Below are 24,011 nucleotides of genomic sequence, written 5' to 3' on the forward strand. Positions count from 1 at the left end.
TCAGCCCTACCCCTTCCTGAGATGTGCCCAGGCCCCTTACTTGTGACTTCTCTCTGAATCAAAGATCACCCTTTCACGTGTAGAGGGTACAGGGGAATCCTGGCTCTTCCCTCTCCAGTGTGTCCCACCCAGCTTACCAGAAAGCACCAATACACAAATATGTCTGGGGAAGGGGGAATTCCGCTACCTCCTCATGTCTCACCGTGCAGGCCTTCGTCTCCCAATATGGAACCCACAGTCTTCCACGTACTGTGCCAGTCACATACACCCAGGACATATATTTAATATAAACACACTGCATAGCACTGTATCCTTCCTGTAATGTACCATTCACAGGCACACATGCACTTACCATACATATACTGCACAGTGCTATACCCTTCTTGTATCGTACTACTCACATGCACGCATACATCCAGAACGTGCATTAACAATGCAGAGGATTTCTTTCCTCCTCCACCCCTCCATTACTCCAGTCAATCTAACTAACAAACTCTCATATCATAATAATACTAAAACTGTACTCATTATTTCCCGATACTAAACCATCACTAATTCTTGTTTGGTTCCAGAGTAGCGTGCTACTCACCGAAAAGCGATTCAACGCCTCGTCAGGGGTAGTAAGCGCTATATAAATACGATTACAATACAATACAATAATCCAATCATAGGCACACATACACCTTGCACAGATACACCACTCCTGTGCTGCCCAACACTTGATAGTAACTTGATGTAGACCAAGGGGTGAGTTAAGCACAAAGCAGTGGAACTTTGAATGAGTGAGCCTGTAGGCCACACACAAGTATTACAGGTTAACCCCTTCGCTACCAGGGCCTTTTCCCCTCAGGTGGCAGGCCTTTTTTTGGGCTATTTGGGGCAGTTCGCGCACAGGCCTTCATAACTTTTTCTCCACATAAGCTACCCACACCAAATTTGCGTCCTTTTTCCCAACATCCTACGGATTCTAGAGGTACCCAGAGTTTGTGGGATCCCCTGAAGGAGACCAAGAAATTAGCCAACATTCAGCAAAAATTTCATTTTTTTCAAAAAAGGGGGGAAAGGGGCTGCAGAAGAAGGCTTGTGTTTTTTTCCCTGAAAATGGCATCAACAAAGGGTTTGCGGTGCTAAAATCACCATCTTCCCAGTTTTCAGAAACAGGCAGACTTGAATCAGAAAACCACATTTCTCAACACAATTTTGGCATTTTACTGAGAAATACCCCATTTTTACTATCTTTGTACTTTCAACCTCCTTCCAGTTAGTGACAGAAATGGGTATGAAACCAATGCTGGATCCCAGAAAGCTAAACATTTCTGAAAAGTAGACAACATTCTGAATTCAGCAAGGGGTAATTTGTGTAGATCCTACAAGGGTTTCCTACAGAAAATAACAGCTGAAATAAAGAAATATTGAAATTGAGGTGAAAAAAACTGCAATTTTTCTCCACGTTTTACTCTGTAACTTTTTTCTGCAATGGCAGATTTTTTAAAGCAATATACCGTTACGTTTGCTGGACTCTTCTGGTTGCAAGAATATATAGGGTTTCCCTAAGGTGTCGCTCCCCACATATTTAAAAAAAAAATATATATATATATATATATATATATATATATATATATATATATATATAAAGTCCGATTGGGAGCACACTGCCTAAAATTCCAGTCGAGTTCGCCCCTTGCATCCTGGTACATGCAGTTTGAACAATTAACGCTTCCTTGAAAAAATCTGTAGTATTTCACTAAAGTTAGTGCAGACAGTACTGCTCATCTCTAGACACGAGTTTCTGGGTTAGTGCCCTTCATCAGTAGAGACCAAAGAACAACAAAAATATCTGGGGTTGCTGGAAATGCTGCCGATATCATCTCAGGTTTAGTACCACTCCCCGACTCGCAGGTGCGTCTCCAGAGCTCATCAGCTCAATGGCTCGAGGTAGCCTTTTAAACATAAAGTCCGATTGGGAGCACACTGCCTAACATTCCAGTCGAGTTCGCCCCTTGCATCCTGGTACATGCAGTTTGAACAATTAACGCTTCCTTGAAAAAATCTGTAGTATTTCACTAAAGTTAGTGCAGACAGTACTGTTCATCTCTAGACACGAGTTTCTGGGTTAGTGCCCTTCATCAGTAGAGACCAAAGAACAACAAAAATATCTGGGGTTGCTGGAAATGCTGCCGATATCATCTCAGGTTTAGTACCACTCCCCGGCTCGCAGGTGCGTCTCCAGAGCTCGTCAGCTCAATGGCTCGAGGTAGCCTTTTAAACATAAAGTCCGATTGGGAGCACACTGCCTAACATTCCAGTCGAGTTCGCCCCTTGCATCCTGGTACATGCAGATTGAACAATTAACGCTTCCTTGAAAAAATGTGTAGTATTTCACTAAAGTTAGTGCAGACAGTACTGTTCATCTCTAGACACGAGTTTCTGGGTTAGTGCCCTTCATCAGTAGAGACCAAAGAACAACAAAAATATCTGGGGTTGCTGGAAATGCTGCCGATATCATCTCAGGTTTAGTACCACTCCCCGGCTCGCAGGTGCGTCTCCAGAGCTCGTCAGCTCAATGGCTCGAGGTAGCCTTTTAAACATAAAGTCCGATTGGGAGCACACTGCCTAACATTCCAGTCGAGTTCGCCCCTTGCATCCTGGTACATGCAGTTTGAACAATTAACGCTTCCTTGAAAAAATCTGTAGTATTTCACTAAAGTTAGTGCAGACAGTACTGTTCATCTCTAGACACGAGTTTCTGGGTTAGTGCCCTTCATCAGTAGAGACCAAAGAACAACAAAAATATCTGGGGTTGCTGGAAATGCTGCCGATATCATCTCAGGTTTAGTACCACTCCCCGGCTCGCAGGTGCGTCTCCAGAGCTCGTCAGCTCAATGGCTCGAGGTAGCCTTTTAAACATAAAGTCCGATTGGGAGCACACTGCCTAACATTCCAGTCGAGTTCGCCCCTTGCATCCTGGTACATGCAGATTGAACAATTAACGCTTCCTTGAAAAAATGTGTAGTATTTCACTAAAGTTAGTGCAGACAGTACTGTTCATCTCTAGACACGAGTTTCTGGGTTAGTGCCCTTCATCAGTAGAGACCAAAGAACAACAAAAATATCTGGGGTTGCTGGAAATGCTGCAGATATCATCTCAGGTTTAGTACCACTCCCCGGCTCGCAGGTGCGTCTCCAGAGCTCGTCAGCTCAATGGCTCGAGGTAGCCTTTTAAACATAAAGTCCGATTGGGAGCACACTGTCTAACATTCCAGTCGAGTTCGCCCCTTGCATCCTGGTACATGCAGTTTGAACAATTAACGCTTCCTTGAAAAAATCTGTAGTATTTCACTAAAGTTAGTGCAGACAGTACTGTTCATCTCTAGACACGAGTTTCTGGGTTAGTGCCCTTCATCAGTAGAGACCAAAGAACAACAAAAATATCTGGGATTGCTGGAAATGCTGCCGATATCATCTCAGGTTTAGTACCACTCCCCGACTCGCAGGTGCGTCTCCAGAGCTCGTCAGCTCAATGGCTCAAGGTAGCCTTTTAAACATAAAGTCCGATTGGGAGCACACTGCCTAACATTCCAGTCGAGTTCGCCCCTTGCATCCTGGTACATGCAGATTGAACAATTAACGCTTCCTTGAAAAAATCTGTAGTATTTCACTAAAGTTAGTGCAGACAGTACTGTTCATCTCTAGACACAAGTTTCTGGGTTAGTGCCCTTCATCAGTAGAGACCAAAGAACAACAAAAATATCTGGGGTTGCTGGAAATGCTGCCGATATCATCTCAGGTTTAGTACCACTCCCCGGCTCGCAGGTGCGTCTCCAGAGCTCGTCAGCTCAATGGCTCGAGGTAGCCTTTTAAACATAAAGTCCGATTGGGAGCACACTGCCTAACATTCCAGTCGAGTTCGCCCCTTGCATCCTGGTACATGCAGTTTGAACAATTAACGCTTCCTTGAAAAAATCTGTAGTATTTCACTAAAGTTAGTGCAGACAGTACTGTTCATCTCTAGACACGAGTTTCTGGGTTAGTGCCCTTCATCAGTAGAGACCAAAGAACAACAAAAATATCTGGGATTGCTGGAAATGCTGCCGATATCATCTCAGGTTTAGTACCACTCCCAGGCTCGCAGGTGCGTCTCCAGAGCTCGTCAGCTCAATGGCTCGAGATAGCCTTTTAAACATAAAGTCCGATTGGGAGCACACTGCCTAACATTCCAGTCGAGCTGACGAGCTCTGGAGACGCACCTGCGAGCCGGGGAGTGGTACTAAACCTGAGACGATATTGGCGGCATTTCCAGCAACCCCAGATATTTTTGTTGTTCTTTGGTCTCTACTGATGAAGGGCACTAACCCAGAAACACGTGTCTAGAGATGAACAGTACTGTCTGCACTAACTTTAGTGAAATACTACAGATTTTTTCAAGGAAGCGTTAATTGTTCAAACTACATGTACCAGGATGCAAGGGGCGAACTCGACTGGAATGTTAGGCAGTGTGCTCCCAATCGGACTTCATGTTTAAAAGGCTCCCTCGAGCCATTGAGCTGACGAGCTCTGGAGACGCACCTGCGAGCCGAGGAGTGGTACTAAACCTGAGACGATATTGTCGGCATTTCCAGCAACACCAGATATTTTTGTTGTTCTTTGGTCTCTACTGATGAAGGGCACTAACCCAGAAACACGTGTCTAGAGATGAACAGTACTGTCTGCACTAACTTTAGTGAAATACTACAGATTTTTTCAAGGAAGCGTTACTTGTTCAAACTACATGTACCAGGATGCAAGGGGCGAACTCGACTGGAATGTTAGGCAGTGTGCTCCCAATCGGACTTCATGTTTAAAAGGCTCCCTCGAGCCATTGAGCTGACGAGCTCTGGAGACGCACCTGCGAGCCGGGGAGTGGTACTAAACCTGAGACGATATTAGCGGCATTTCCAGCAACCCCAGATATTTGTGTTGTTCTTTGGTCTCTACTGATGAAGGGCACTAACCCAGAAACACGTGTCTAGAGATGAACAGTACTGTCTGCACTAACTTTAGTGAAATACTACAGATTTTTTCAAGGAAGCGTTAATTGTTCAAACTACATGTACCAGGATGCAAGGGGCGAACTCGACTGGAATGTTAGGCAGTGTGTCCCAATCGGACTTCATGTTTAAAAGGCTCCCTCGAGCCATTGAGCTGACGAGCTCTGGAGACGCACCTGCGAGCCGGGGAGTGGTACTAAACCTGAGACGATATTGGCGGCATTTCCAGCAACCCCAGATATTTTTGTTGTTCTTTGGTCTCTACTGATGAAGGGCACTAACCCAGAAACACGTGTCTAGAGATGAACAGTACTGTCTGCACTAACTTTAGTGAAATACTACAGATTTTTTCAAGGAAGCGTTAATTGTTCAAACTACATGTACCAGGATGCAAGGGCCGAACTCGACTGGAATGTTAGGCAGTGTGCTCCCAATCGGACTTCATGTTTAAAAGGCTGCCTCGAGCCATTGAGCTGACGAGCTCTGGAGACGCACCTGCGAGCCGGGAGTGGTACTAAACCTGAGACGATATTGGCGGCATTTCCAGCAACCCCAGATATTTTTGTTGTTCTTTGGTCTCTACTGATGAAGGGCACTAACCCAGAAACACGTGTCTAGAGATGAACAGTACTGTCTGCACTAACTTTAGTGAAATACTACAGATTTTTTCAAGGAAGCGTTAATTGTTCAAACTACATGTACCAGGATGCAAGGGGCGAACTCGACTGGAATGTTAGGCAGTGTGCTCCCAATTGGACTTCATGTTTAAAAGGCTCCCTCGAGCCATTGAGCTGACGAGCTCTGGAGACGCACCTGCGAGCCGGGGAGTGGTACTAAACCTGAGACGATATTGGCGGCATTTTCAGCAACCCCAGATATTTTTGTTGTTCTTTGGTCTCTACTGATGAAGGGCACTAACCCAGAAACACGTGTCTAGAGATGAACAGTACTGTCTGCACTAACTTTAGTGAAATACTACAGATTTTTTCAAGGAAGCGTTAATTGTTCAAACTACATGTACCAGGATGCAAGGGGCGAACTCGACTGGAATGTTAGGCAGTGTGCTCCCAATCGGACTTCATGTTTAAAAGGCTTCCTCGAGCCATTGAGCTGACGAGCTCTGGAGACGCACCTGCGAGCCGGGGAGTGGTACTAAACCTGAGACGATATTGGCGGCATTTCCAGCAACCCCAGATATTTTTGTTGTTCTTTGGTCTCTACTGATGAAGGGCACTAACCCAGAAACACGTGTCTAGAGATGAACAGTACTGTCTGCACTAACTTTAGTGAAATACTACAGATTTTTTCAAGGAAGCGTTAATTGTTCAAACTACATGTACCAGGATGCAAGGGGCGAACTCGACTGGAATGTTAGGCAGTGTGCTCCCAATCGGACTTCATATATATATATATATCCCTGTGCCTTGCGGTTTCTGCCCCCCCGGCGGCAGATCGGCCTAATTATAATAGGCCGATCTGCCCCCAGGTGGGCAGAAATGGCCTAAAAATAATTTGCCCCCTGGGGAGCTGCCCTTGACCAAGGGGCCGCTCCCCTTATTCAATGACATTAAAAAAAAACATCCCTGGTGTCTAGTGGGTGTTTCTGCTGCCTGATCGCATTGCGATCGGGCAGCAGAAATGCAGAGAAAGACATCAAAGGAAAGGAAAGGCCTTTCCTTTTCTTTAATGCCATTCTTGGCCCCTCCACGTGATCGGAGGAGAAATGCAAAAGCATTTCTCCTCCGATTGGAGATGGAAGCCGAGCTTCCAGCGCGGAGGGGCAGGCCTCTGATGAGGTCAGTGCGCTGACGTCATCAGATGCCACGGTGGGGTTGGGGGGTGGGGGTTGGGGTGGAAAGGGAAGCGATTCCCCTTCCATCCCTGCCCAGGGGACGGAGGGTGCGAGGCCCCCGGGGGGAGCGCTAGCGCTTCCCCCGAGGGCTCCTACTTAGAAGTAACCGTTACGTCCTGAGCACCTGAGTGGTGCTGCCCAGGATGTAACCGTTGCGTTCAAGGCACCCGAGGGATTAAAAAAAGGATCTGTTCACTAGTGCTGATCACTACACAGTATGCTGCCATCACCACACTTGTGCTGCTTAACCCCTGGTAAAGGGAGAAGCCTTTCGCCACTACGAGAGTAGTGCTTTCGTGTCCCTTCGCGGTCCAACAAGACCATTATCAATTAGACAGGCTTATGTCATGACACACACTCATGAGCCATGCTTGCTTATGACAACAAAATCAGCATTAGAGATTCAGACATCAGTACAGTTGAGGCACTCAGTGCAAGGGTGCACGTCCATTACCATGAGGAGGGCTTCTCCATCCTAACATGTGTTTTGGTGTAACACCTCACATAAATGCAACTCAGCACCTCCGGGTGGAAATGTATGCCTTCTGGAAGAAGTGCATGTCCCACTTTCCTGACATTAAGTGGTGACGACGTGTGCTTCTTAAAATATGATGGTGACGTTACTAGTGTAAATCTGCCAAATGTAGTTCTACATAGTGTAGTGCGAGATATCTGCCTGCACTATGTGGAACTATGAATTCAAAGGAATAGGGAAACAGGCATCTCCCTACGAACGTAACACACACATGAGAAATATTACTAAAGGAAGCACATACAAATAGCCCACACCCTGGGCTCTGCTCACTAGCCCTTGTATTGTGAGTTGTAGAGCAGGACACACTTGCTTTGTGGTCATTAGGTAAGTGTGTATGGAAAATACAATGTTTTGTGATTTTCCTTTAAGTGTGTGCAAAGTAGCATCAGATGTGCAATAAGGCATGTGTTTTTTATAATGCATTAATAATTAACATGTTTGTAATTTTCTATCTATGTTCATCTGCTATTTTATTTGTAATAATATAACTTATATAAATGTCTGCAATGAAAAGAGTTTTATGACTTTTAACATTTTGTTTTCTCTATTTTGTTATTTTATACATTTTTCCAACTGTGATGTGTATGGTTATTTAGTTGTCTACAATATCTAGATTTATAGGACTATTTTTTTTACAATAATTTCTCAGTTCTGTATTTTTTTTAATTTTGTACATTGTACGACGTGATGTATATGGATGTATGCAATGTCTAAATTCATATGCTTATTTTTACATTCTATTTATTTCTATATTTCTATATTCGTTTTTACATTTGTATGTTTTTGTTCGGTCTGACATTAGTCAAAACCTTTTGATCTTTTTTTTAAAAATTGTCTATACTTAATTACAGGGGCTTTCGTGTTGTATCATTAAATTTTTTGTTCTGCCCACTACACCATACAGCATTGAGCAACGAGTCAGCTCGCTTGATCCATTGGCTGCCTTTACTGTGAGTGATAGCATTATATGTTTCTGCAAGCGGCACATCCGCATGCAAAGAATTTCCCTTAAATGTCAGGGACTATTTATGGCAATAAGGGCTTTTTGTGACCAAAAAACATTTTTGGTATTAACCATTTCTTTAGATTCCTTATGGCCTACCAGCTTCTCAAAAATACAATTTTTCAAAAATCATGACAAAACAATCACAGTTGAAACCGAACAGCTAGTGGCCATCCTTCAGCTTGCACCCACTGGAGTTAGAGCTCCAAATGGCGAGCACTTCTTTCAGCATTTAGGTGAAAGGGGGGGGCGCATTTGTGACTCACCCCTCTCTCTTTCAAGTTGCCCAATTACCTGTCTTTCATCGCTGCGTCTGCTCTCCGAACAGGAGCTCTCTTTCCGCCTATTATTGCGTCGACACAGGCTGTCGAGGTAAACAAGGAAGGGAACAAAGAAGAACACGGAGCAATTATTCCATTTTTCTATTTCTCCTTTCCATGTTTGGAGGTGTTTATCCCACATCACAGTGAACTAAAGAACCCAGGAGTGTTCTTAACCAAGGCGAAGAGTAAAGTGCTTTTTTTCTCGCCTTTCTTCATCCTGCCGAGTTAAACACTTGTAGGAAGATTATTAAAGGAGGGAGCCGGAGCTGGAAAAATATTTATCACACCTTCTGCAGAACTATGTAACCCAAGTCTTTTTTTCAGGTAAACGATCCCACTTAAAGTGAAATGTAAACGAACTCCTAGAACAGGACTAACGGTGTGCAAGTCGAGGTAGGCAGGCACCAACTCCACAGAGAGAACAGAGGTGGCAAGGGGTTTGCTGGGTGCTACGAGCCACACCACGAGCCGAGCCATCACAAGGTTTACCAGGCGAATTACACAATATATGTCATAATAATAGGATAAAAATTCCTTAAGGCACAAAAATGTTAATTCGTCAACATCTATCTGCAAGTGTTTTAATTTGACAAATTAGGTTATCAGTGCATTGCGTGACCTTCATTAAAAATATTTGATTCTGGACATAAACTTAGAAACATTCAAGAGTAACTCTGTGTCCTGCCGATGTTGCCAAGAGTCATCTTGCCATCTAAACTCGATATACCAACCATGTTGTTGATATTAAATGAAGCAACATTACTGCCTAGAAAACCATTTGGGAGTGGCATTTTTTATTGCACATCTACCAACAGGCATGATGCTCTTAAAATTGGTAACTCAAAGAAGCAAGTCCATCTGCTCCCGTCCGTGCCTGGACCACACCCAGTACCAGGAATCCTGGCCCTCCCCTCTCCCACTGCTACCATGCTGTGACCATCTACAGCCTCAGCCCTGGCTACTCGTCCACATGCTGCTGCGTTTCTGAACCGCACAACACAGAGTTGAGCATTCTCCTTTGCTTCCTGTTAGATTTCATGCACTTAACCACACCCAACACTCACTGCACCAACAGCACCCAACATCCTACTCTCCCCATCACTCAGTCCTGCAACCACCCACACAACACTCCACAATTGCATTCACTTCAATACCCACTCACTCACCAAACAAGACCCAGAGATCTGGGACGTGATGCACAACAGTGGCTTGACCTACTTTTCTCAGGAAATCTGCTAAACAATGCATCAGCACCTGACATTGCCACAGCCATCCCCCCCGGCTACAAGATTGCCAGGCAAGACAGACTCCAGAGGTGGAATCACCATCATCCACAAGAGCACCATCAGCTGCCCCACATCCACAGACACGTCATCCTCCAACATAGAATACTTGTTGTTCAAGCTTTATCTCACAGCCAACTTCATCCAGAAGGCCACTCTCATCTACAGGCCTCTAGAGCCATGCAGCAACTTCAACAAGACTATTGCGAACTTTGTTGCACCACTCATCCTTGATGCTAGCAATTACATCCTACTCAGAGACTTGAACTTCCACCTGGAAGACCACACTGATTCCAACTCAAGAGCACTCATTGAAGACATTGGAAGTCTGGGCCTAACCTAACGAGTAAAGGGACCTACCCACGTCTGTGGACCCTATTTTCACCATGTTAGGCAAGGTGCTGGGAAACAGGTAACTGTCCTCCGATTGCTGAAGAGAACCTCTGTGGCCTCTTCAACTCTGGCTGACTACAGACCGATCCCCATGCTCCCATTCCCTGCCATGATCTTAGAGCAAATCATCAACAGACATCCCACCCAATACCTCAGTGACCACCAAATCCTCAACAGCACTCAGTATGGTTTCAGTCCCAACCATAGCATGGAAACTGCCCTCATTGCTCCCGTGGATGATATCCACATGATTTTGGACAGAGAAGACAAAGTGGCCCTCATCTTCCTTGAACTCTGTGCTGCATTTGACACACTTTCCCACCCCATCCTCATCCAATGGCTACACAACATTAGAATCCAAGGACATGCATTCTGATAGGTCTGCTCCCTTCTGACTGTAAGGACTCAGTCAGTCAGCCTGGCACCGTACACCTCAGACGGCTGCATCCTCATCTGTGGATTTCTGCAAGGATCCTCCTTGAGTCCAACCCTCTTCAGTACATCTGCTCTCCCAATATCAATGTCCTCTCCTATTCCAACAACATGCAACTGATTCTCCCCCTCATGGGCAAGTTGCTGGGTATCCGGATTAAGTTAAATTTCTAAAGCTGAACACCGACAAGACAGAACTGGTGATCTTCAGGAAAAGCCCATCGCTGTGGGACTCCACCTGGTGGCCAATAGAGCTTGGACTGAAACCCACCCCTGCCACCCATGCCAAGAACCTCAGGATCATTATTGACAGCAAACTTGACATGACTGCCTAAGTCAATGTTGTCACTGTCTCATGCTTAAATGCGCTGAAGATACTGAGGAAGACTTTCAAATGGCTGCCAATCAGCACTTGCTAATCTGTCATACATGCCCTAGTCACAAGCAAGCAGGACTAAAGGAACACCCTCTATGTCCGGATCAATGAAAAAACTCACCAGAAGTCTACAGACTATTTGAATCACTCTCAACCACCCACACCACACTCACATCACACCACACCTGAAGAAGCTCCACTTGCTCCATGTTCACAAACAAGCACAATTCAAACTCCTCACTCACACTTTCAAGGCAATACATATCACTGGCCCAAACACCTCAGCAATCGAATCTGCTTTCACAAACCTTCCAGACACCTCCGCTTGCCCAGATTCCTACTTGCACAAATCCCATGAACAGAGAAAAACAGATCTGGCAGTCAAGCCGTGTCCTACATTGGTCCCAAAGTGTGGAACAAACTGCCTCTACACATAACAGCCTTCTCCTCTTACTTGAATTCTGCAAGAGGCTGAAGACCAGGTGTGAGACCTGACCCACTAAGGTGGTGTTTCTCCAAACTTTTTTTCCTTTTTCTAGTAGGTTTTGATGATTCCCCCTTAGTGGCCTTAGTGCCCTGAGCAGCACTTTCCCACTGCAAGAACAGTGTGAAAGTGCATGCACACCTACTCACATATATTGGGAAGTGGAACTGGCCGGTGTGTGCACACGAGCACCACAGGTGTTTTAAACATGTATCCCACCTATCTTAGCAGGCCTGTATGCGCACTTGCTCCTATAGTGCTTTTAACCACATGTCCAGCCTGCCAATGCATGCTTGTATATGTGCAAGGGCACATATGCCCAGAGAGTGAAAAATACCCATGTGTGTTTTCACTGCATAGGAGAGCTGCACTCTTTCTGCTGGCCTGGGCAAACTGGTTGCTTCTGTGTGGCACCCTGAAGTGTGTTCTCCAAGGTCTTGTTGCTCCCTGCTCTCTTGTGGCGATCTCAGGGACATCAAAAACCTCCTGCGAGGGACCCACCCCTTCTGCCTGTGCCCTCTTAAGTGCCTAAGCCGTCTGCTGGACCTCACCTGGTAGCAGTGGTGTGAGAGTGGAACTAAGTATTGCACATGGAGTACGGATTTGCCTGGTGCAAAATCTTCAAAGTACTGCCCGCACTGAAGGAGTGTGGCCCTTCATCGTGGAGCCATGACACGCATAAGCATCTTGTGGGTAGTGAGCAGATTCACCAGATGTGGGACAGCGCGTGGACCGCTGTTGTCGAGTGTGCGGCATTTCTTTTGTGCGACACCCGGCTGCATGCATATTGCATGCAGTGTCTGATTCACTGCTTGTGACCCTCAGAGGTGGGGGCTTACCCAGAGTACTGTTGTATTCTACCTTGTGTGGCACCACTCAACTTGCGTCTGTGTGTGGGACAAGATTTGTCTAGTGTGCGGCCAAGTCATTGCACATCAGACGCTGTGCCTCATACAAGGGATGCACAGGATGGGAACTCTTTGTGTGTGTCCAGATTTGTCTGGAACAACGCAAGTCATCGCTCACCAGACGTTTAGCCTCATCCCAGGGAGGTATGGCATTGATAACTTAGTGTTTGTCCAGTTTTGTTTGGGTTGACTCAAGTCATCGTGCACCAGATGTTGTGCCTCATTCCAGGGAGGTACAGCATTGGTAACTCTTCGTGTGCGATTGGAATTGTTTGGTGCGACTCAAGTCATCATGCAAAAGATTGTTGTGCCTCTTTCCAGGGAGGCGTGGATTTAGTAACTTTTTGTGCGCAACCAGGACCATCTGAGGCGAGTCAAGTTATTACACCCAAGATGTGGTGCTCCCTACAAGGGAGGTGCAGAATTGCTAACTATTTGTGTATTGGAGTGCCTGGCTTGGCTGGGTGCCACTGTGAGCAGCATGTGTCCCAAAGTGCCCCTCCCCCCATGCTTGCCAAACCGGGGCACGGGCAGAAGGCATGGTGCAGAAACACCTCAGTAAACCTCCCGATCAAATCTCCATTTGTCAACTGTTGTCTGATCAGCCATTATCTCTTTCTTCCCCCCACCTTTGCCACAGGACCCTAAATAAGTGTAGTTCGGGTCACAAGCAGCCTAGGATCCAAAGAAAGGGTGGTCTCATCTCCAGCTCGTGGGGGGTGGGGTAATAAGAACTGGTTGGAGGGTGGAGGAAGGTTTGGACCCATGTTTGGACCCAGGAGGGTCTTCAAGCGCAGTAACCACTAACCTGCCAGATATCAATGCACTGCATTAGGATGCTGGGAGTGAGTGTGTGCGAGAGTGTGTTTTACTAGCCTGCCTGATATCTGTGACACTGTTAAGCGGTATGAAGTGTGTGAGTGGGAGTGATTGCTGGTAATTGACTACATTGCATGGTGGTGTTGCCGTACACGTTGAATCTTTGTCAAAGAACTATCACGTTGACATTGGGTTTTACCTCTGCGGCCTAGGCCACAGAGCTATTTAACAGTGCTGCAATTCTCTGTATGTGTACATTGCTGCTATCCTTCTGAAGAGGGGTGCACCCTATAAACGTGTGATATTAAATTGGGGAAATTGCTTGGGTGAGTCTTGTGCTGACAACGTTTTGGCACCGCATGAGGGGTGCTGGAAGGGAAAGTATTATTTTTCTCACATGTACATACTGCTAATCTTCTTTTAACACAATTGGGCCCAGGACTGGTAGTTATATTTCTAAACATGATTCATGCCAGATTTACATGATGTTCATGTTGTGTTAACTAATGTGTGTGTTGATACAAAGTTTATTTACATACACCTCGTGTGAAGTCTCTTTTGTGACTCTCAGTGTATTTGTTGTGTAGAAGTGTTGTGCCAATGCTTTACACATTGCCCCTGTGATAAGCCTGACTGCTCTGTGCCAATCTACCCAAGGGTGAGTGCAGGTTATACAGTGAGTGTAATTACACACCCCTGACAAGAGTGGTAGGTTCTACCTGGCTAGGGTCTTGCCTCAGCCAACCAAAACGTGCCGCCTCCAACACCTGTGTTTTTTAGTAATCCCAGTAGGCCCTGGGTGTGCCTAGAATCTCACCTGCTCCTCCCAGCAAATGAACATGCTGTCATTAGAGCTCAGGATTTGTGGTCACTGATTGTGTAAATGAACCTGTGAATGGATATGCCGTTTCAATCTCCTAATTAAGCAGAAAATGTTGAGTTCTTCAATTCAGTAAATTAGTACTCTGTTTCACAACTTTAGTTAGACTACAGTATATTTGGTAGCATGCTACCGGGCCCATGTTGTTGTGATATATTTTTGTGGCACTGAAAAAAGAGCATTAAGTCCCACAGTACACAATATTCCCATTACTTCTGATGTCTCCACATTGACTTGCTGGTCCATCAGCCAGGCATGTAAATAGTTTCATCAACTACTACATCAACACCACTACATTATAAGTACACCTACATCAACCCTCACCGTAGCTCTACTTCTTGCCGTTACCTCATCTCTGATTCTAACCCCTAGTTTAACTCTGCGCTTATTCGAAAACTAACCTAAGTCCATGTTAATTCCTACTCTACCCTAAACCTAAATCTAACAGTTACAATTACCCTCAAACACAGGTCAGTCCTTAAAATGACCCCTAATCCTATACTGCCTAATGTTGTCACTTGCACAAATTCTTAATAATGAGTTAGCTTTCTAACAGCATCATTTCAGTGGTACATAAATGTAATAGATTTGGTTTAGGGGTACATCTCTTGGTACTGGTATCTATGTAATGCAATGCGGATAGTTTTGTCCTTGTAGACCCTGTAGTTATGTAGTTTTGAGTGCAGATTTCCAGAAAAACTCTGGCAAACTACCCTGTGACAGAGTTTTTTTTTTTTGCGAGCAGCTTGCCAACCTTAAGTCGGCAAGCATGAGCGAGAACTTGCGTTCTCCAGGGCAATTTTTGTGGCCGCTATAATGTTTCCTGGCGAGATTTCTCAACACGACCAGGTCATGTCCCTTTGCGGTGAGAAAGCTGCTTCTCAAGTAGAAAATCTACTCGTGGCATAAAGAAGCAGCATCCTACTCTGGTGCACCACTTGATGCCATTCGCTCTGATTTTACAGCATGGAAGAAGCTTCCAGCTCTGTATATCAGCACGAGCGGCACGAAGTGCCCTATTCCGCCTACTCGCGGAGCTCTGCGAAATCTCACAAAGTTTTTGTATAACTCCTCAGAATTCTGCAGAGTGAAACTCTAAGATTTCTGCACAGGCCTAATCCTGAACATCACTGCAAGGCAAGTAACTGGAAACAAAACCCTGAGCCTTCTCCAGCATCACTCTGAAGTCTCCTTCAGAAACCTCTGACTCACCCACAGACTCAGTTACGGGGAGGCGGTCACACACCTCCGCAACAATATGACACATGCCCACAGGATGGTCCCAGCTTTCATCCGATGATGCTTGTAGAATATAGTGGAACACATTTGAACTCACAGGGACCACTCAGCTAATTTCACCTTCAGAAATTAGTTTGCAACTTAGTTATGTTGCTGAATCCACCATACATCTACTCCTAGTGCCTTGAAGTGGTGAAACATGTGATGCAGCGCTATATAGCCACTCAGTAGCTCGTGTTAACTGACTCATGGTGCTATCGACCCTACAGAGTTTCATTTTCCAGACTGCAGCTGTTCAGCCTGCAGTTGGCATCATTCCTCTTTAAAGCAATCGCCAACCTACCCCTGGCAGCGTGTGACCCCGCTGTGTGCCTTTCCACTGCTCAAGCAACGATATCTGTGTTTCACGACTCTTGATGGAGTACATCTAATCAGTGTGTGTTGCTTAACCGTGTCCCGAGGGGCAGGCAGAGGGAGCCCAGAAGCTTCATCAGTCAGCCTCCCATTGTGTTGACTCGGTGATTGGGAGATGTATGTACACACCAGGCAGTGAGTAATGACGCTCACTAAATTCTAATTAACAGCGGGCCCGAGAGTGCTGATGAATGGAGTTGGGACTGAGCTCCTGGAGACGGTTGTCCAACGATAACACAGACTTATTCTCCAGACAAGAGACGTGATTGCATTATCCGGCTCGCGCAACGCTCCAAGCGCCTCGCCTCCCTCCTGACTGAGTAACCCACTCCTGACTGACGACAGCCCGAGGCGCCATCACAAGTGCTGCTCGGACCACTAGTAAGTATCTACGTCGATGCATGTGTGGTTGGCCATAAGAGACGAACCGATGAACATGCAAAGTTCTCAAAGTTTTTTGCATGTGTTGTTATCACGCTGCAGCAACCACCCCATTATCGCCCCCCACGCCACCCCACGCCGCCCCACCCACCAATCTCAGCCCAGCGTGCAAAAACAAAGGCAGGAAGAAAGCCACGTCCAGGTTATCTCATGAGAAACAGCACCACCCTTTTCCACCCCGAGCAGCTCTCGTGAGGAAATATTGGGCACACGGAGGGATAATGTAGCTCACAAGGGAATATTGGCACTCACGAGGGGACGTAAGTACTCACGAAGGAATGTTTCCTGTTTATGAGGAGAAACCGCGAGTGCGTAGATGCAGAGACAGTGAGAATCTGTAACACTCATTGCAATGTGTGCAGTTGACTTTTGCAGGTTTCCTGGAGAGTTTTTGTAAAGCTTGGAACACTTTGGACAGTTAAAACATAAAAAAGACATAATACCACGTAACAAGTTCTGAGAAATTAGATTTTGCAGGAGAACAAATTCTCAAACCCTAATGACATTTTTGGCAGGGGGGGGGGAGGGGAGAAGGGAGTGGGCGCTTACTGCTTCACCGGAGTGATTCCACTTTCCCCGCTCCTGACTACAACTGTTTTTAATTGCATGCATCACAACAAAGGGCTGGGGACTGCCCAGCACCCTCACGCCCCTGGACCAAGTGTAGGTCTAATAAACTATAAACCAAAATGATAGAAAAAAAAGATGTGCATTTATAAATGTAGTAACAAAAGACCCTGAGATAAAATCCTATTTCTTTTGTTTCATCGCTGTTTTTTTCTCTGCATGAATATGTGTGTTGTCTTCACTGCATGCTGACAGCCAGCATGTCTTACTCTCAGCACGTGCTGCCAGAAACGCACCCCCCGGGACACCATGTACCGTTACCGCGCTGCTGCAAAACATTTCTGTTTGAATGTTATGCCGTTAAATAAATAAATACACTGATGCTGAGAGCAGACGAAGAGCTTCTCGAGAGCTCGTTCGGTATGCCTGTTGCAGCTCACTTGACTCGCCTCATCTCTCACGCCTGTGCACGCTCCCCTGCTCATCTAAGGCCTGTTTGAACCCATCTCACCCTCTCCCGTCCAGAGTCGTGCTGTGCACAGCCAGCTCCGTGCAATGGCATCATTTTACCAAGAAAGGCCCCCTCCTCCTCACAATTCATCGCTCGCTAATTTGTGTGCCTTTCGGCGCTATGCAACATGTTGTAGGCCTTATGGAAGATATATTAAGGGGCCCATCGGATGTCACCTACCCTGCCATAAGTGCTCAAAGCCCTGAGTGGAGTTCTGTCTCCTTTTGCCCGAGGCTGGATTACTGATTAAGGCCCCCGAGAACAGCAGGGGCAAGAGGTGTGCTTGGTAAGCCCCAGTCTCACCGGCTTCATTGCATTCATGAAGTGATTGAATTATTTGATGGAGAGCATCATTTAGCTCACAGGAAGGACTGCACTCTAAGGAACAGAGAATATGTTGCAGCCTGGCCCAACATTTATTTGTTTTGAGTTGTCCGCCTAATGGACTGCATTTTAAAAGTTCATCTCTTAAATGTTCTAGCGCTTACAACTCTGTTAGGATTTTGACGCTTCATAAATCACCTGATTTATTGGTCCCTCGAGTTATTATGCAATATATGCCTTTCAAAACGCAACAGTGGAAATGTTGCTATACATAGAGTTATAAATGATAGCGGGTGGTGTGACTTGAAACCACCCTAATATGGCGTCGGCTTGGACACCGTTTCTTAGAGTCCACAGTCTATCAGGGTGATACCTAACACTTTATGACGTCACAGCAGCTCAAACACAAGCTCTGGCTTCTGAGGAGCAGCAGATGTGACATCACACAGGCTGTCCACGTGACCGATGACGTGCTTCCTACCAGCAGAAGACAACCCCTGCAGCTTGAAAGCACACACAGCACATGGGCACGAGTAGGATGAAATCATGGCACGTACCCTTCTCCTGGCGCTGCTCTTCGTGCTGCGGCTCTTCGTGCTGTGGCTCCTGGACGGGATGAGACTCACAGGTCCACTGCTTGGCACTGCATCGTCACCGAGGCTGCCACGAGTCCTCCTGTTTGAACGATTGGCAGTAATTAGCATTAGGTTTCATAGCACGAGTCTGAAGGAATGTTTTCATCATTACAGATTCCTTTTCATGCTGCAGCAGACATCTTCTCATCGTTAAGGTGACCAGAATTTTAAAGTAAAAAACCGGGACATTTCATAAACATAGAAGGACTACAATTTTACTTCAACCGAGCGCACTGAATGACAGCGCTCATCAGTATAGAATTACAGCAGGGACACTAAGAACACAAATGAAATGCCATTTTTAAAGCAGGTATCATACTGGTTAATCAAATTGCTTTTTTATAACAGCTGCTAGTCACCCATGCTTTGGAAAACAGAACAAGGCACCTCTCACTGTTTTTAGTCGACCATCTCAAAAGAACGGGATATGAGTTTGACTTGGCTTTCTGACCGCAACCATCAGCCGACCATGGCTCGCAGACCCCCACAGTGCCTGAGTGACATGTTCACGCTCTACAAATCTCCATGAATGATCGAGCTCAATTTCCTGAAATCTGCAGGTACAGCTGGTGAAAAAACTGGACTGTCCAGGCAAATCCGAGACGCCTTGTCACCCTACTCATCGTATGCAAGGCTTGGAACATAACTAACAAACATTGCTATGCAGCTAGTGTATTTCACAGATGACAGCTAGAACTTGGCACAGGCTTCTGTACAGCTGACAGTGAATTCATGGATCTATAAATTAATATATGCATCAGTGTGAAGACAGCCAACAAGTCCAAAACTCTGCCTAGGGGCCCCTTGATCTCAGCTGTGGGAGAGCCTTGTAACAGAGGTGAGCTCTGCAGCTAGTAGGGATGTGTGCCTTAGAAAGTGAGAGCTGGCTGCTCCTGCCATTGGTTCTCCCAGAAATCCGACAGTGAAACAAGCACAGATCTACACCGTGTACCCTATGCCGCGCACCTAACAGGCGCTCAACATGGCCACAGTCCCTGCTATGTCCAGACATCTGGGGCTTCACCTTCATGAATCTTAACTTGGACGGCACTTGTTAACGAAAGGCCACAGGTGTATATATCCTACATAACATCCCCACTACTTATCAGTTGTTTAGGGACCCTACATGATCTGTATAAATACATCTCACATGGACGTTGCCATTAGAGCGGTTCCTTCCAGATGCCATCTATGGTGCACGTCACTTTGCTACAGAACTCATCCTTTGTGTCACCACAGAGTCTGATCTAGAGACCTCATTTCAAGGTAATGAGGGTTGTGGGGGGGCTTCTCATGAACATGGTACTGGCAGATTAGGTTTATCACACCTAGCTCTTTCTAGGGTAGAGATTAGGCTTTCTATGCTAGGAATTTTATATCATGTTCATTGTAAGATGGTGGGGGGAGTTTATATTCACAACTCTCATCTTCACAATCCTGCTTTTTTTTACTGTTCATTATCCTAATCATTGCAGCTCATGCATTTTATTGTAGATTGCAGTCTTTTCAATAAATATATTGAAAACTTTCCTGCAACTCCATCGTTGCCTGTGTGTGGATAAAGGTTGTTGTTAATGAGAGAAAAGGTTAACTTCCATTCCACCACGACTTCCCTGAGAGGTCTTATCTAGAGTCCATGCGTAAGGCTGGCAGAAATCACCTTTGCTTTCTGAGTTTTGGTGAGGTACTGCTTGTGAGCCGGGAGGGTTGGGCCAACAGTTGCGACTTGTTGTAAGAGTGACTCAGTCGCCTACAAACAGAAGTACTGTCATCCCTAAACCAGCAGTCCCACTTAGGAGCGAGAGTCCAACTACAACAAGCTATAGTAATGTGGTTTACATCTAATATGGCTTTAGTCCAGATGAAAACCTCATGCAAACCCTTGGGCAAGTTGGAAAAAGGCTGAGACATGTCCACTGTGTAAATGGGTCCTGTTAGAAATGGGGTTTCTGGTTGGCCAGGGTCTGCACCCAAGCCAGGCAGAACCCACCACTCCAGTCAAGACAAGTTAGTTACACACCAAGGATAACCTGTGCTCACCCCTTGGTAGCTTGGCCCAAAGCAGTCAGGCTTATCTCCAGAGGCAATGTGTAAAGCGTTTGCACAACACACTCATACCAGCGACACAATATATACACCACAAAAGAGACTTCTCACAGTGATTACCTAAAAAATATGTTTCTGCATTATTACACATATATATATCACTAGAACATTAGCGACCTAAGCCATAAATGTTTCACATAGATTATCATTACTTTAATATGATTCAGTATTGTGGTAATGCAAGGCAAAACGTCACACAACATATGATCAGGGTATGAATATGTAATAGTTTAAGAGAAAGCATATACATTATCACCTGAGTGCTAGATTGTAATGGCACTTTAGGGGCATAACACATGAAAACATAGGGCCTGGTACACCTGGGCTCCTACTAAACCTCATACAGTAAATAGGCAAGAGCCGTAGGCTGCAGGAACTCTCTGTGCCTACTACATACATTACGGTAATCTTGGATGAATTTCTACAGAGGCAATTCCCCCCACCTCTCTATCCATGCCTGCAACAGCTCTAGTGTTCTGGCAAGCAATGCCCCGAGTCTGGCCCCCCAGGTAAAGAGAGAGGGGGCACACGCATGACAGAGTGGTGTGGGGAGACCCTCCCTGGGCTAACGCCTCCCTGCGTGTAGGATTCTCAAAGAAGTGGCTGCCCGTGAGCGAACAGAGCTGCTGCTGACAAACACCACTTTCTGCAGCAAGGTGCCTCCCAGGCTGTCCAGACAGCTGCCTAATTAAACACCAAGGAGTGGCCTGCAGCAGAAAGGTCTCATTGAGTTCCCCAACGTGGGCGCAATGCCGGGATTGCAGTTGTCCACAAACACGCAGTGCGGTTGTTGTCGCTCCTCTCCCCCTATTGGCCATGCTACCTTCCTGCTGGCTGAAGCGAGGAGTCCGATTTGTATGGTGCGGCAGTGTCGGCAGTCGGGGAGTGGCTTGTCAAGCACAGCGCATAGGACAGATACTGATTCTCCACACACTTTTAGTGGTACTAAGTTTCCTCAAGAACTTGTGCGTGCTACAGCAAAGCGGTCCCTTTGTGCTGAGAGAACAAGGCACTCTTCACACGCTGAAGTCCACAAAGTGCTCACAGGCTTGCAGAGAGTGGAGAATGGAGTGCTCACCAGGTGCCTACAATTACAGTAGCCAGAAGCAACAACCAGCACCCGCCCGCGTTGGGCTCTTGGGAAAACACTTAGGGCTCCATGCATACAGCAGTGGCCAAACATACCAGCATAGCAATTCCAATTGTGATCTCTCCTGGCAATCCCACAGTGCCTTTGGCAGAGCAGGGTCAGGGAGCTGCTGGCAGCAAGGCAACAAGCAGAAAAGCAATCCAGTGAGTCCTTTAGGCCACCCAGCCAGAGCAGGGCAACATCAGAAGAGCAGTCTAAATGAGGCCTTTGAGCAGAGCAGCAGTCCTTCTGACAGTAGTTCAGTCCCAACTCCAAAAGTGCTGTTAGAAATGGGGTCTCTAGTTGGCAGTGGTTTGCACCCTGTTCAAATAGGGACCCTCACTCTAGTCAGGCTAGGGGAGTCACACACCTAAGACAATCCCTGCTCACCCCCCTGGTAGCTTGGCTCAAGCAGTCAGGCTTACCTCAGAGGCAATGTGTAAAGTATTTATAGACACACATAGTGACACAGTGAAAAGACCACACAAGTACTCCACACCAGTTTAGAAATATAACTAATAGTTATCTGAATAAAACAAGACCCAAACGACAAAAATTCATGAAAATGAAATTTTATTATAGCGCTTAGAAACACAATAGATCCAACTGGGGCTAGCACAAAGTCTTGACAGAGTCATTCCCAACAGTCCGACACCACTCGCGAGGGAGTGCAGACCGGTCACAGAGTTGCACTGACTCCAGGTACAGTACCTTGGAAAACCAGGAACCAAAGACGTTGCACAGAATCTTCGAGGTAAGGTGTCGCTGAAGCCAGTGCGGCATTGGTTCCTTACTGCTACTGGGGGTGAGGCATTGGTTCCTTACTGCTAGGCAGGGGCGATGAGGGGTCGGTTCCTTATGTTTGCAGGGGAGGTGATGTGGCATCGGTGGTGAGCCATCGGTTACTTATGATCGGGCGGTGTTGATGAATCCAGCAGGTTAAGTCGCAAGGCGTTGACTACGCGGTGTCGCGATCACACCACGGGGCCCAGGTGCTGTGGCGTAGTCGGGTGTCCCAGACATCAGCGACAGGGCACTCTGGACTCACGCTGTGGTGGGACTTCGGAGGCGCTGCGGCAATGTCAGGCCTGTGGCATCAGTCAGGGTTGTTGCACTCAGGGAGGTCCACAGGCAGTGGCATGGAATCGGACAGGGGTGCTGGTTCAAAGTCGCTCTTGAGTCAATGTGCTTGTTTCTTCTTGGTTACACCAGAACTCACTCCCAAGGCCCAGGAACCTGATTTGGCACCACTTGGCAAGTCAGAACTCTCAGAAAGAGAACCCAGATTTTTGCAGGTGAAGTCTTTGATGCCCCTGAGACTTTTTAATAGGAGGCATGCTCAGTCCAAGCCCTAGGAGAACCTTTGGAAGGCGGATGTAGAAAGCAAAGTCCAGTCCTTTCACTTCCAGGACAGAAGCAGCAAGCAGCAGGCCAGCACAACAGAGCAACACATAGAGTGGCAGTTCCTCCTACAGCATCCAGCTCTTCTCCAGTCCTTTCACTTCCAGGACAGAAGCAGCAAGCAGCAGGCCAGCACAACAGAGCAACACATAGAGTGGCAGTCCCTCCTACAGCATCCAGCTCTTCTTCCTGGCAGAATGCACTCAGTCCAGAATTATTCTAACTTTGTGGTGGCAGAGGTCCAGTACTTAAACCTATTTCTGTCTTTTATGTTGGCAAATTTCAAAGAGAAGACTTTGTAGTGCACAAGACCCTGCCTTTCCCTGCCCTTGTCCCAAACACACTCCAGGGAGTTTGAGACTGCTTTGTGTAAGGACAGGCACATCCGTATTCAGGTGGAAGGGTCAGCTCCTCCCACCATTCTGGCTCAGGAAGACCCATCAGGATATACAGAACACACCTCAGCTCCTTTTGTGTGACTGTTTAGAGTGAATCCACAAACAGCCCAACTGCCATCCTGACCCAGACTTTTATTCCACAGGCAGGCAGAGAGGCACAGAATGGTTAAGCAAGACAATGCCCACTTTCTAAAAGTGGCATTTTCAAACTTACAATTTAAAAAACAACTTCACCAAAAGTTGTATTTTTGAATTGTGAGCTCGGAGACCCCAAACTCAACATCTCTATCTGCTCCCAATAGTAAATTCCACTTAAAATATATCTCAAGGCAATCCCCATGTTACCCAATGGGAGAGATAGGCCTTGCAATATTGAAAGACAAATTTCGCAGTATTTCACTATCAGGAAATGTAAAACACACCGGTGCATGTCCTACCTTTTAAATATACACTGCACCCTGCCCACAGGGGTGCCTTGGGCCTACATTAGGGGTGACTTACATGCAGTAAAAAGGAAGTTTTGAGCCTGGC

The 24,011-nt window shown here is 46.3% G+C and overlaps 1 protein-coding gene across 3 annotated transcripts in view; it reads right to left on the reverse strand.

Moving 5' to 3' along the window:
- The window catches only part of LOC138246558 (chemerin-like receptor 1), a 314,771-nt gene that overhangs the window by 109,101 nt on the left and 181,659 nt on the right, over positions 1-24,011 (reverse strand). For all 3 annotated transcript variants that reach the window (XR_011194305.1, XR_011194306.1, XM_069201234.1), the window contains exon 2: positions 18,369-18,486. The gene's annotated coding sequence lies outside the window, so the exon portion shown is untranslated. The remainder of the gene's footprint in view (positions 1-18,368; positions 18,487-24,011) is intronic.

This window comes from Pleurodeles waltl, chromosome 7 (genome assembly GCF_031143425.1).
Source record: "Pleurodeles waltl isolate 20211129_DDA chromosome 7, aPleWal1.hap1.20221129, whole genome shotgun sequence".
Lineage (NCBI taxonomy): Eukaryota > Metazoa > Chordata > Amphibia > Caudata > Salamandridae > Pleurodeles > Pleurodeles waltl.